Here is a 12,340-nt window from a genome sequence, read left to right on the forward strand (position 1 = left end):
ATATCCACATAAAAGACTGCAATTGATCCCAAAACACAACATCACTGCAAAATGAAGACCTTGATCTACAATGTTCTCACGGGGCGTTGGTTCATGCTCTTTGCATCATTACTCATCATGGCTGCAGCAGGAGCAGCCTACATGAGTGTTGAAGTCCTGTACTTCCTCATAGCTCCCTTTCCATTTGTTTAGAATTTTGTTGGTCATTCGATGATCTTTGAAGCCTTCACTCTCTAGCCACACACCAATATCAATAACACCCACAATCACATCCTCCCCAAAATTTAAGGCATGCCATAGGCCATTGGAAGAGTCTACGGAGAGAAATTTAGAAGTGTCAGTAGTGTCTATGGTATAGTTGACTTATTGCCATTTCTCAAGCGAATTCAAGTTTGTTGACTATACCTGTATGCTTTTACTATTACTTTTTCTCACTGGAAAAACTTGGTGCCATTTCTTTGCTGAGTAGCCACATTTGTTTCAAAAATCTCTGCTTGCTTTGCTCACTTTTATCTAATATTAGAATTAGAATTAGAATGCCACTTCAACACCCAGTTAACAATTCTCACAGCTACTAGGTCTTTGCTTATTTTCAATAATTAACACTTTCATGACCTGAAATTTTGAAACTTGAACCAGAAACAAGATATTGTTTGGTGAAAATTGGGTTTCTCTCTATGTGGGTCTCTTTATCCTAATCTACCACATGGGTCCAAATGTGCACTGTGTTTTGTAGAATTAAAAAGAAGAGAATTTTATTTACAGGAAGGAAGTCTGGTGTTCTTATCTTAGGTTTGTGTCCCTCTGTGTGTTGAGGTATTTTTTTAGTTCCTTTTATCTTTTTTTTACCCCAGATAGAGGGTAATATGGAGGATGTTGAAGAAGCTAATAGAGCAACTATTGAGAGCTGTCATTAAGTTTTGAGTATGATGTCTCAACTAAGGAATGAAGTTCATTGTAGGAATTTGATGGTGGAAACTGCAGGGGCTATAGTGAGGTTCAAGAAAGTTGTTTCACTCCTAAATAGTGGTTTGGGTCATGCAAGAGTAAGGAAGCACAAAAAACTTCAAATCCCTTTTTTGAAAGTATTCTCTTGGACAACCAAATTTGCAAAACCAATCATCATTCAAAATGTTTGGAGTTTCCTCATACAAGTTTTACTAAGAATTCAATTCAGGGATTGGGTCAAATAGTTAGAAATTCAATCTATATGATGGGAAAACCTAGTTTGGAATTGAGCTCCAATGAGAAAAGCCCTCTAAACCTTACCCGAAAAACTTCATGAACACATTACCACTTCCTTCAACAACAACAAATGAAACATGAAGCAGAAATAATGTTTCGAAGGAACAATAGTGTTATAAATTTGAATTTTGACAACTCTAGCTGCACACCATCAATGTCGTCGTCTACTAGGTATTTCATTTCTTCCTTGAGCATAAACGGAAGTGTGGCTAACATGGATGGAAATGGAAGTGCATTCCATTTACTAGGAGCTGAACACTCTTCTTATCATAATTCACAACAGCACAAGAGAAAGTGCATTCCATTTGACTTTACCCTCGTTCTGTGTTCTAGTGTTATTGTCTCATACACACTATTAACCATTGATGATTAATGACTGTGATCTCAAAGATTAAAGTTCATTTTCACATTCAATTAATTGTTTTGTACGTCCTCTGCAGGAAACATAGAGTGAAAAGATCAGTTAAGGTGCCTGCTACTAGCAACAAACTTGCGGATATCCCTCCCCATGATCAGTAAAGGTTCCGCAAGAGCCTTCACATAATTTACTCCTAAGCATATAGGTATAGTTGACTTATTAGCATTTCTCAAGTGAATTCAAGAGCCTTCACATAATTTTTGACGTTTCATGTGCAACTTCAATAGGGTAGTCAAGAAAGAAGACGACTAGGAAAAAGATTATCGTTAAAATTCATGAGGAATATTTTCATGTTGCAAATCTTACTTTAATTAGTTGCTTTTATTCTTGTCATTAAGATCTCATATCAAATATGTATGTTTGTAAATGTTTTCTTTAAATTCTGCAACTTGTTCTAATTAGATCTCATATCAACTTGTTCTTGTAAATGTAAAAAAGATATCATGTGGCATTACTTAATTTGAGAATTTAATATAAAAAATATGATAAGTTTAAGTTAAATACTACATGTTTATTTTAGCTTAGTTTAATTTTAGAGTATCTCTAATACAAGAACTCAATAGGAGTTTTTATTAACTCTTTTGATGAATCCTTTTGTTACCACAATAAAATTAGCCAGGATCACGGAAACATCCCCTCAAGAAACTCGTCTAAGTTATCATCATCGTCATCAATTTTATGATCACTTGCTGAACTCAAAGCCTTTTTCCCTGTAAATACATGGTCAAAAAAGTTTAAGCTTGTAACAGATAATTAAATTTTTGTAAAAGCATTTCACAACGAACATTATACAAACTTAGGAGAGAGAGAGAGAGACAGAGAAAACCAACGAACCTGAGTAAGACTACTAACAAGTATGTGTGTGTTAGAGAGAGAAAGATGAATCGGGAGAGGGTGTCATCTTGTTGTTGTTCTCCATATAAAAATTCCCCGTATTTCGTTTCACTTAAAACCCTAGTTTCGATGTTGCTGCTCTATAACAACACAATAGATCAGGAAGAACCCTAACCAAACAAGAAACCAATGGTTGTGGAGTTAGGGCAACAAATGGTGGAGCTCTCCACCCTCGTCACTGTAGAAGCAAGCTTCATGATGATGAACCAAGCAATTTTGCTGATGCCAAAAGCCCAAGTGATTGATTCAAGATTGATTTAAGACTTCAAAATCAAGCATCAAGAATCCAATCCAAGATTCAAGATTCAAGAGAAGAAATCAAGAAGCAACAAGTCAAGACTTCATATAGGATAAGTATTTAAAGATTTTTTCAAAAACCAAATAGCACAGTTTTGTTTTACAAAAGAATTTTCTCAAATTTTCTAAGTTACCAGAGTGATTATTCTCTGGTAATCAATTACCAGTTATCAGTAATTGATTACCAGTGACCAGTTTGGTTTTCAAAATGTTTTCAAATGATTTGCAATGTTCCAAAATGATTTTCAAACAGTGTAATCGATTACACTATATTAGTAATCAATTACAAGTGAATCTAAACGTTGGAATTCAAATTCAATTGTGAAGAGTCACAACTTTTCATAAAATGCATTGTGTAATCGATTACACCTTTGTGGTAATCAATTACCAGTGTACAATTTTGAAGAAAAAGTTAAGAGTTATAACTCTTAACATGATTTTTTCTAAAGTCACAACTCTTCCAATGGTTTCTTTGACCATACATGAAGAGTCTATAAAAGCATGACTTTGGCACACATTCATATAACATATGTGTGATATTCTTCCAAACAATCCTTTTCACAATCTTTCTCTAACCATTTCCCATTGCTTTGTCTTTGCCAAAAAGCTTTCTAAACTTTGTTTTTCTGCAAGTGGAAATTCTGCAGAAAACAAAAGTGTGCTATCTTTTCATCCCTTCTCCCTCTTGACAAAAGATTCAAAGGACTAACCGCCTGAGAATTCTTTTGATTTTTCCCTTTCCCTTAAACAAAAGATTTCAAAGGACTAACCGCCTAAGATATCTTTTGTTTCCCCTTACAAAGATTCAAGGGACTAACCGCCAAAGAATTCTTTGTCTTAACACATTGGAGCGTACATCCTTTGTGGTACAAGTAGAGCGTACATCTACTTGGGTTGTGATACTGAGAACAAGAAAGGGTGCATCTCTTGTAGATCAGTTCAAGTGGAGCGTACATCCACTTGGTTGTTCAAAGAGAACAAGGGAGGGTACATCCCTTATGGATCTTTGCTTGTAAAGGATTTTACAAGGTTATTGGAAATCTCAAGAACCGGTGGTTGCTTTGGGACTGGATGTAGGCACGTGTTGTTGCTGAACTAGTATAAATCTTGTGTTTGCCTTTTTCTTCCCTACACTCTTTAATTTCCGCTGTGCACTTTTTATTTCCGCTTTATTTTTGTCTAAGTTATTGTTTCTGTTCTTTACTTTCTCATAACTTAGTAGGAAAGCCTAATTGAATATAGTAATATTAAGAAGGATAAATTTTGAATTAGTCGAGGCACATTAATAATTAATTCAACCCCCCTTCTTAATTATTCTGAGGCCACTTGATCTAACAAATGGTATCAGAGCAGGTTTCTTGAGAAAATTTTCACAACTTCAAGATTCATGGCCTCCTCAAATTCTCTGTTTCCCGAAGGAAACTCCATCCATAGGCCACCCATCTTTAATGGCGAGGGTTACCACTATTGGAAAACTCGAATGCAAATCTTTATTGAAGCCATAGATTTAAACATTTGGGAAGCAATAGAAATAGGACCTTGTGTACCCACCATAGTGGATGCAAGCACAAGTACAACAACATAAAACCTAGAGATAAATGGACTGAAGAGGATATAAGAAGAATCCAATATAATCTTAAAGCAAAAAACATCATTACTTTTGCCCTAGGAATAGATGAATATTTTAGAGTGTCAAACTGTTCAAATGCAAAGGAGATGTGGGATACTCTCCAACTTACACATGAATGCACCACTAATGTTGAAAGATCTAGATTCAACACTCTTACACATGAATATGAATTATTTAGGACGAACACTAATGAGAACATTCAAAGCATGCAGAAAAGATTCACACACATCGTCAATCACCTTGCCTCCTTAGGAAAAATATTTCCTAATGAAGATTTAATTAATAAATTTTGAGATGCTTAAGTAGGAAATGACAGCCCAAGGTAACTGCCATTTCTGAAAGTAAAGATCTTTCTTCTATGTCTCTTGCCACTCTTTTTGGCAAACTGCAGGAACATGAAATGGAACTTCAATGTCTCAACCAAAATGAAGAGACCGACAAAAGGAAAAGAAGCATAGCACTCAAAGCCTCCTCCTCAATGCAAGAAGAAGAAAAAGAAGAATCTGATGATGAAGAGGACTTCTCACTCTTTGTGAAGAAGTTTCATAAATTCATCAAAAATAGAAGAATGGAGAGACGCCATAACTTCGACAATGGGAAAAGATCTCAAGAAGGTTCCCAAACACTTAAATGCTATAAGTGTAATCGACCCGGTCACATAAAGGCACACTGCCCCACAAATGAATCATGGCCAGAGAAGAATGAGAAGGAAAGCCATGAAGAAAGAAGATCCAAGAAGGCGTATATTGCTTGGGATGACAATGACTCATCTGATGGTTTGGAGAAGGAGATCAACCTTCTATCCAAGGACTATGAGAGCAATAAGAACATCTCTCAAGAAGATTAAGAAAAAAGTAAAAGTTTGACTTCCATCTTTGAAGATCTAGGCACTTAAATAATTAAAAAGGTAACATCAAAACCATTCTCTTTTAAATTAAGTGGGTTGAAAGCTTTCTTCTAAATTAACTTGATATATGATGACTAAAAAAAATTTATTTTTTTGTCTTGATTTTTTGCTATGAATATTTGCTTATATGTTTGATTGAGTTTTTTTTTTAAAAAAAAGCATGAAGTTTATTTTTTAAACAAATATTTGATGATGTCTATGATTCTTGCATGATTTTTAGTATGATATGTGAATTACTTGCTTAAAAGTCATTCATAAAGTTTTTCAAAAATCTATTATGTTATATATTTATTTTCATATAAGAGTTTTTAGATATAAAGTATTTTGACTCCCTTTCAAATCCTTTTACCCTAAGAATTCATTCAGTACTTAGTTCTGCTAAAATGCTCTCTGGTAATCGATTACCACAATGTGTAATCGATTAAAGCGAGGCAGGCTATGTGTAATCGATTACCAAAAGATGTAATCGATTACAACGCATCCCTGCTGCTTATAAATTCAAATTTCAGAATTCACGAATTTGCAACTTCGTCTCTCTCGTGAAACCCTCATTCCCAAATTTTCTTTCTACCATAACTTACTCATTTCTTATCCAAATCACGTCCCACAAAGCCCAAAATCATCTTTTTTCATTCTCTTTCATTTAAACCAATTGAAATTTCGAATAAGTCTCTCAAATGGAAGAACCATCAAAGAAGCGCAAAGGTTATTCGAGTAGAAGCCAACGGCACTCTGAGGCTCAGGATACTCCAATTCCTTCCTCCATTTCCCCCTCCTCATTGTTCTCATTGGAAGAACACCATACACGGTACACAAACCTCTTCTCCTCTTGTTCTATCATTGACCCTAAGTTCATAGATATGGATTTATTTTCTGATGAGAGTTTCGAATGCATTCAAGCATTTCATAACTCAAATCTCATTCCCTTTATGTCTTTAAAACTGCATGTGTATTCTAAATTGGTAAAAGCCTTTTATTCTAACCTTGAAATTCAAGAAAATACCTTGATTTCTGAGGTCTATAGGATAAAGATGGTCATTGACCAATCCCTCTTCTATGATTTGACCCAATTGTCTAGTGACGGTGTACCATTTGAAGATGCACTAGATGATGAGTGGAAGTTTGATTTTTCTGTGCATAATGCCCACCGGTTGGTTTGCACCAACCAAGCGGATATGACCAGAAGGTTGCTTGCCGGTTCATTGGCTCTTGAAAGCCGCATCCTCCATTATCTAATTGTCTGTATCTTACTTCCTAGATCTTCAAACCTTGCACAGGTTTCTGAAGAAGATCTAATAGTCATGTGGGCCTTTCCTACCGGCCAATAAATTGATTGGGCACATCTAGTCCGATATCGCATGCATAAGGCATTGTGATTAAGTGCTCCTTTTCCCTATCCTCACTTAGTTACTCTGTTCCTTTAACATTTTAACATCCCTCTTGATTCTGAACCTTATGTTCCAATCAAGAGATCTTTCTTGATCGGTGCTATTGTGGTTGCCTCCTTTGGTTACCGCAAAGAGCGTGATGGATCTTGGGTAAAAAAGGGTGCTCAACCAAATGATAATGAAGGACACTTACCGGTTGAAGGAAACTCTTCTCTCCTTCAGAGTATTTTGGACAGGTTTGATGGACTTCAAACCTATGTTGGTGAGAGGTTTGACTCCTTGGAACGTCAATTGGACACACGATTCGAGGAGATGAATTCAAGGATTGCAAAGATTGAAGAAGATGTCACCATTATTTGCGTCTACTTTGATTTACCTCCACCACCACCATCAGTTTAGACATTACTATTATTATTAGTATTTGGATTTCTAGTTGTGTATTTGGCTATGTTTTGAAACACTTATTAGTATGTTACTTTCTAATTTAGTTGTTTTAATTTGGTTATCTTGGATGACTCTCTAAATTATCTGACATTATATTATAGTTTATGAATGAATTATTATCATACTTGCTTAAGTTATGTATGCATTATTGTTTTCCTTGTTTGGATGATTATGAATGAATGTATGATTTTATGTCTCTATACGCACTTTGGCTTTTTGTTGATGCCAAAGGGGGAGAGAAAGTTGGGATTAAATCAAGAACTCATATAATTAAATAACTTAATTTCAAGTAAATCTTAAACTCAAAAACAAAGGGGGAGAATTATGTAAGTGATCGATTAGAAGATAGAGCTTGTATGCGTTTCTTGATTTCAGGTTTGTCATCATCAAAAAGGGGGAGATTATAGAAGCAAGCTTCATGATGATGAACCAAGCAATTTTAATGATGCCAAAAGCCCAAGTGATTGATTCAAGATTGATTCAATACTTCAAGATCAAGCATCAAGAATCCAATCCAAGATTCAAGATTTAAGAGAAGAAATCAAGAAGCAACAAGTCAAGACTTCATAAAGGATAAGTATTTAAAGTTTTTTTCAAAAACCAAATAGCACAGTTTTGTTTTACAAAAGAATTTTCTCAAATTTTCTAAGTTACCAGAGTGATTATTCTCTGGTAATCAATTACCAGTTATCAGTAATTGATTACCAGTGACCAGTTTGGTTTACAAAATGTTTTCAAATGGTTTGCAACATTCCAAAATGATTTTCAAACAGTGTAATCGATTACACTATATTTGTAATCGATTAAAAGTGAATTTGAATGTTGGAATTCAAATCCAATTGAGAAGAGTCACAGCTTTTCATAAAATGCATTGTGTAATCGATTACACCTTTGTGGTAATCAATTACCAGTGAACAGTTTTGAAGAAAAAGTTAAGAGTTATAACTCTTAACATGATTTTTCCTAAAGTCACAACTTTTCCAATGGTTTCTTGGACCAGACATGAAGAGTCTATAAAAGCATGACTTTGGCATACATTCAAATAACATATGTGTGATATTCTTCCAATCAATCCTCTTTCACAATCTTTCTCTAACCATTACCCATTGCTTTCTCTTTGTCAAAAAGCTTTCTAAACTTTGTTTTCAAAACTTTGTTTTTCTGCAAGTGGAAATTCTGCAGAAAACAAAAGTGTGCTATCTTTTCATCCCTTCTCCCTCTTGACAAAAGATTCAAAGGACTAACTGCCTGAGAATTCTTTTGATTCTTCCCTTTCCCTTAAACAAAAGATTTCAAAGGACTAACCGCTTGAGATATCTTTTGTTTCCCCTTACAAAGATTCAAGGGACTAACCGCCTAAAAATTCTTTGTCTTAACACATTGGAGTGCACATCCTTTGTGGTACAAGTATAGCGTACATCTACTTGGGTTGTGATACTGAGAACAAGAGAGGGTACATCTCTTGTGGATCAGTTCAATGGAGCGTACATCCACTTGGTTGTTCAAAGAGAAAAAGGGAGGGTACATCCCTTGTGGATCTTTGCTTGTAAAGGATTTTACAAGGTTATTGGAAATCTCAAGAACCGGTGGTTGCTTGGGGACTGGATGTAGGCACGGGTTGTTGCTGAACTAGTATAAATCTTATGTTTGTCTTCTTCTTCCCTACACTCTTTAATTTCCACAGTGCACTTTTTATTTCCGCTTTACTTTTGTCTAAATTATTGTTTCTGTTCTTTACTTTCTCATAACTAAGTAGTAAAGCCTAATTGAATCTAGTAATATTAAGAAGGATAAATTTTGAATTAGTCAAGGCATATTAATAATTAATACAACCCCCCTTCTTAATTATTCCGAGGCCACTTGATCCAACAGTCACACGCGCTATTAAGGATAAGTCATCCTCATTGTTAGCGGCACTAACGAATCGTAGGACTTATCATTAATAGCGCGTGTGACGAGGGTGGAGAGCTCCATCGTCTATTGCCCTAACTCTGCAGGCATTGATTTCTTATTTGGTTAGGGTTCTTCCCGATCTGTTGTGTTGTGTCAAAGCAGCAACATCGAAACTAGGGTTTTAAGAGAAACGAAATACGAAGAATTTTTATATGAAGAATAACAACAAGACAACGCACTCTCCCAGTTCCTCTTTCTCCCGAATTTGTACTAGTTGATTAATATAATTCCCTCAATTGAATTTTAATTCAAATATTGAAGTTTGTGTTATATCTCACATAGCATGGAAATATTTATTTTGTAGGCACTATTTGTCTAGTTATTTGCATTGTGGTCACAACATTCGTTGCTAGACACTATATTGATCATCATTACATGTACAAAACCTTTTGATAAAGATTTGATGCTTATTTTTGTTATGAATGTTTTTGTATGTTGTTGGCTGTCATTAATGTACTTTGCTTTATATACAATTTTTGTACATGATGAGTGAACCTTAGATTCCCATTTGAGATTGAATGCAATGATTCTTGCGGAAAGTTCGCATTAATCATTGTATTCAATCTTGAATTGTTCATTTGAGCAGTTTGGAAAGATTGATATTTTATGGTAGATTCATGCGTTAAGGTTAACATTATTTTGTTTAATTTGATGAAATTTTGGTAGAGTACATTTCTAGTTGTTCTTTGAGTGCATACTTGATTATCGAGGAATTAATCTCATTGATTTCATGTCGTGTACTTAGAGACCAATGCGAAATGCTGCCGAAATTTTGTCAAATTTAACAAAATACAATGCTTTGTCATCCGGCAAAAGACCTTACATGCCATGCAAATGGGAGAAACTGCGATGGAATGCTTTGTCATCCGGCTGATTCCTCCCAGTGGAAGAAGATAGATCGTTTGTATCCAGATTTCGGCTAAGAGACAAGAAATCTTAGGCTTGGACTAGCCACTAATGGAATGAATCCATATGGCAGTTTAAGCATTCAACACATTTTGTGGCTAGTTTTGCTAGTGATTTACAATTTGCCTCCTTGGTTGTGCATGAAGCAAAAATACATGATGTTGTCTATGATGATATCGGGCCTAAGATAGTCAGGAAATGACATCGATGTTTATCTTGGTCCCTTGATTGAAGACTTGACAAAGTTGTGGGACGAGGGGGTTTTAGTGTTTGATGGGTTTCGAAATGAGACTTTTCATTTGTGTGCAATGCTTTTTTGTACCATTAATGACTTTCCAGCATATGGGAATTTGAGCGGTTACAGTGTTAAGGGCCATTGTGCATGCCCCATCTGTGAAGAAGACACAAGCTACATACAACTTAAACATGATAGAAAAATAGTGTACACTAGACATCGACGTTTTCTAAAACCCCATCACCCTTACAAACGATTGAAAAAAGCATTTAATGGAAGTCAAAAGCATGAAACTGCACCGATACTGTTAACTGGTGACCAGGTCTTCCAGCGGGTTCAACACCTGAATACTATATTTGGAAAGACCCAAAAGAAGGAAAAAAGTAAGACTTGCATATGGAAGAAGAGGTCGATTTTGTTTGATCTTCTATACTGGTCTGATCTACATGTTAGACATTGAATTGATGTTATGCATGTGGAGAAAAATGTATATGATAGTGTCATTGGGGCGCTTCTTAACATTCAAGGCAAGACAAAAGATGGTTTGAATACTCGTCAAGATCTAGCTGAGATGGGTATATGATTGCAGTTGCATCCAAGGTCTGGTGGTAAAAAAATATACTTGCCTCCAGCTTGTCATACTTTGTCCAGAAAGGAGAAGATAAGTTTTTGTCAGTGTCTATGCCGGGTGAAAGTCCCACAAGGATACTCTTCAAATATTAAGAGCCTTGTGCAGTTGAAGGATCTTAAGTTGGTAGGGTTAAAGTCTCACAATTGTCACGTCTTGATGCAACAATTGTTAGTCATGTCCGTACGAGACATTTTGCCTAACAAAGTCAGGTTAGCCATAACTCGGTTGTGCTTTTTCTTCAATGCCATATGTAGCAAAGTCCTTGATCCTATGAAGTTAGATGAGCTAGAAAACGAGACTGCTATTATATTGTGTCAGTTGGAGACGTATTTTCTTCCTAATTTCTTTGACATCATGGTTCACTTAATTCTTTATCTGGTTAGAGAAATCAAATGTTGTGGTCCTGTTTATTTGCGGTGGATGTACCCGGTTGAGCGATACATGAAGATCTTAAAAGGGTATACCAATAATCTACATCGTCTAAAAACATTTATTGTTGAAAGGTACATTACAGAAAAAGCCATTGAATTTTGTTCAGTGTACATTGAAAAAGCTAAACCTGTTGGGCTTCCCGAGTGTCGGCATGACGAAAGAGTGGGAGGTAAGGGTTCAAGAGGATTGCATGTTATCACTCCAACTGTAGAAGATTTGTAACAAGATCATTTGTATGTGTTGAATAACAATAATGAATTTTTGCCATACATAGTTTGCCATGAAAGTTTAGTGAAAGAAAGTAATCCAAAAATGTCGAAGAACTGGGTCTTGAAAAAGCATAACAAGACTTTCATAGATTGGTTTAAAGATATTTGTTGATGATAATACTTCTGAAATGTTAAGAAAGCTAGCAGATGGGCTTAAAAGAAATGTTATAACTTGGCAAGGATACGATATAAACAAGTATTCCTTTTATACAAAAGCACAAGATGAGAAAAGTACAATGCAAAATAGAGGGGTCACCCTAAAGGCCGAATCTCAACACTTCTCTAGTGTACATGATAATGATCCCCGTGTAGCTTCCATCCCTTACTTTGGTTTCATTGAAAAAAATTTGGGAGCTTAACTATGTCAAATTTACTGTCTATGTTTTCAAGTGTAAATGGGTTGACAATGTAGAAGCAAGCTTCATGATGATGAATCAAGGATGATTCAAGTAGTTTTGAAGATGACAAAAAGCCCAAAAAGAATGATGTCATGATTGAGTCAACAAGTTCAAGATCAAGATTAAAGAAAAGACATCAAGAAGAATCAAGATTCAAGAGAAGATGAATTCAAGATTCAAGAGAAGAAACCAAAAAGCAACAAGTCAAGACTTCATAAGGGAAGTATTGAAATTTTTTTTTTCAAAAACCAAACATAGCACAATTTTGTTTTACAAGAAAAGTTTTTCCAAAT

The 12,340-nt window shown here is 35.3% G+C and overlaps 1 pseudogene; it reads left to right on the forward strand.

The window, feature by feature from the left end:
* Positions 1–866: 866 nt before the first annotated feature.
* Positions 867–1,764, forward strand: LOC106799036 (probable WRKY transcription factor 21; annotated as a pseudogene).
* Positions 1,765–12,340: the final 10,576 nt, after the last annotated feature.

The sequence above is a fragment of the Glycine max genome, chromosome 6 (assembly GCF_000004515.6).
Source record: "Glycine max cultivar Williams 82 chromosome 6, Glycine_max_v4.0, whole genome shotgun sequence".
Classification (NCBI taxonomy): domain Eukaryota; kingdom Viridiplantae; phylum Streptophyta; class Magnoliopsida; order Fabales; family Fabaceae; genus Glycine; species Glycine max.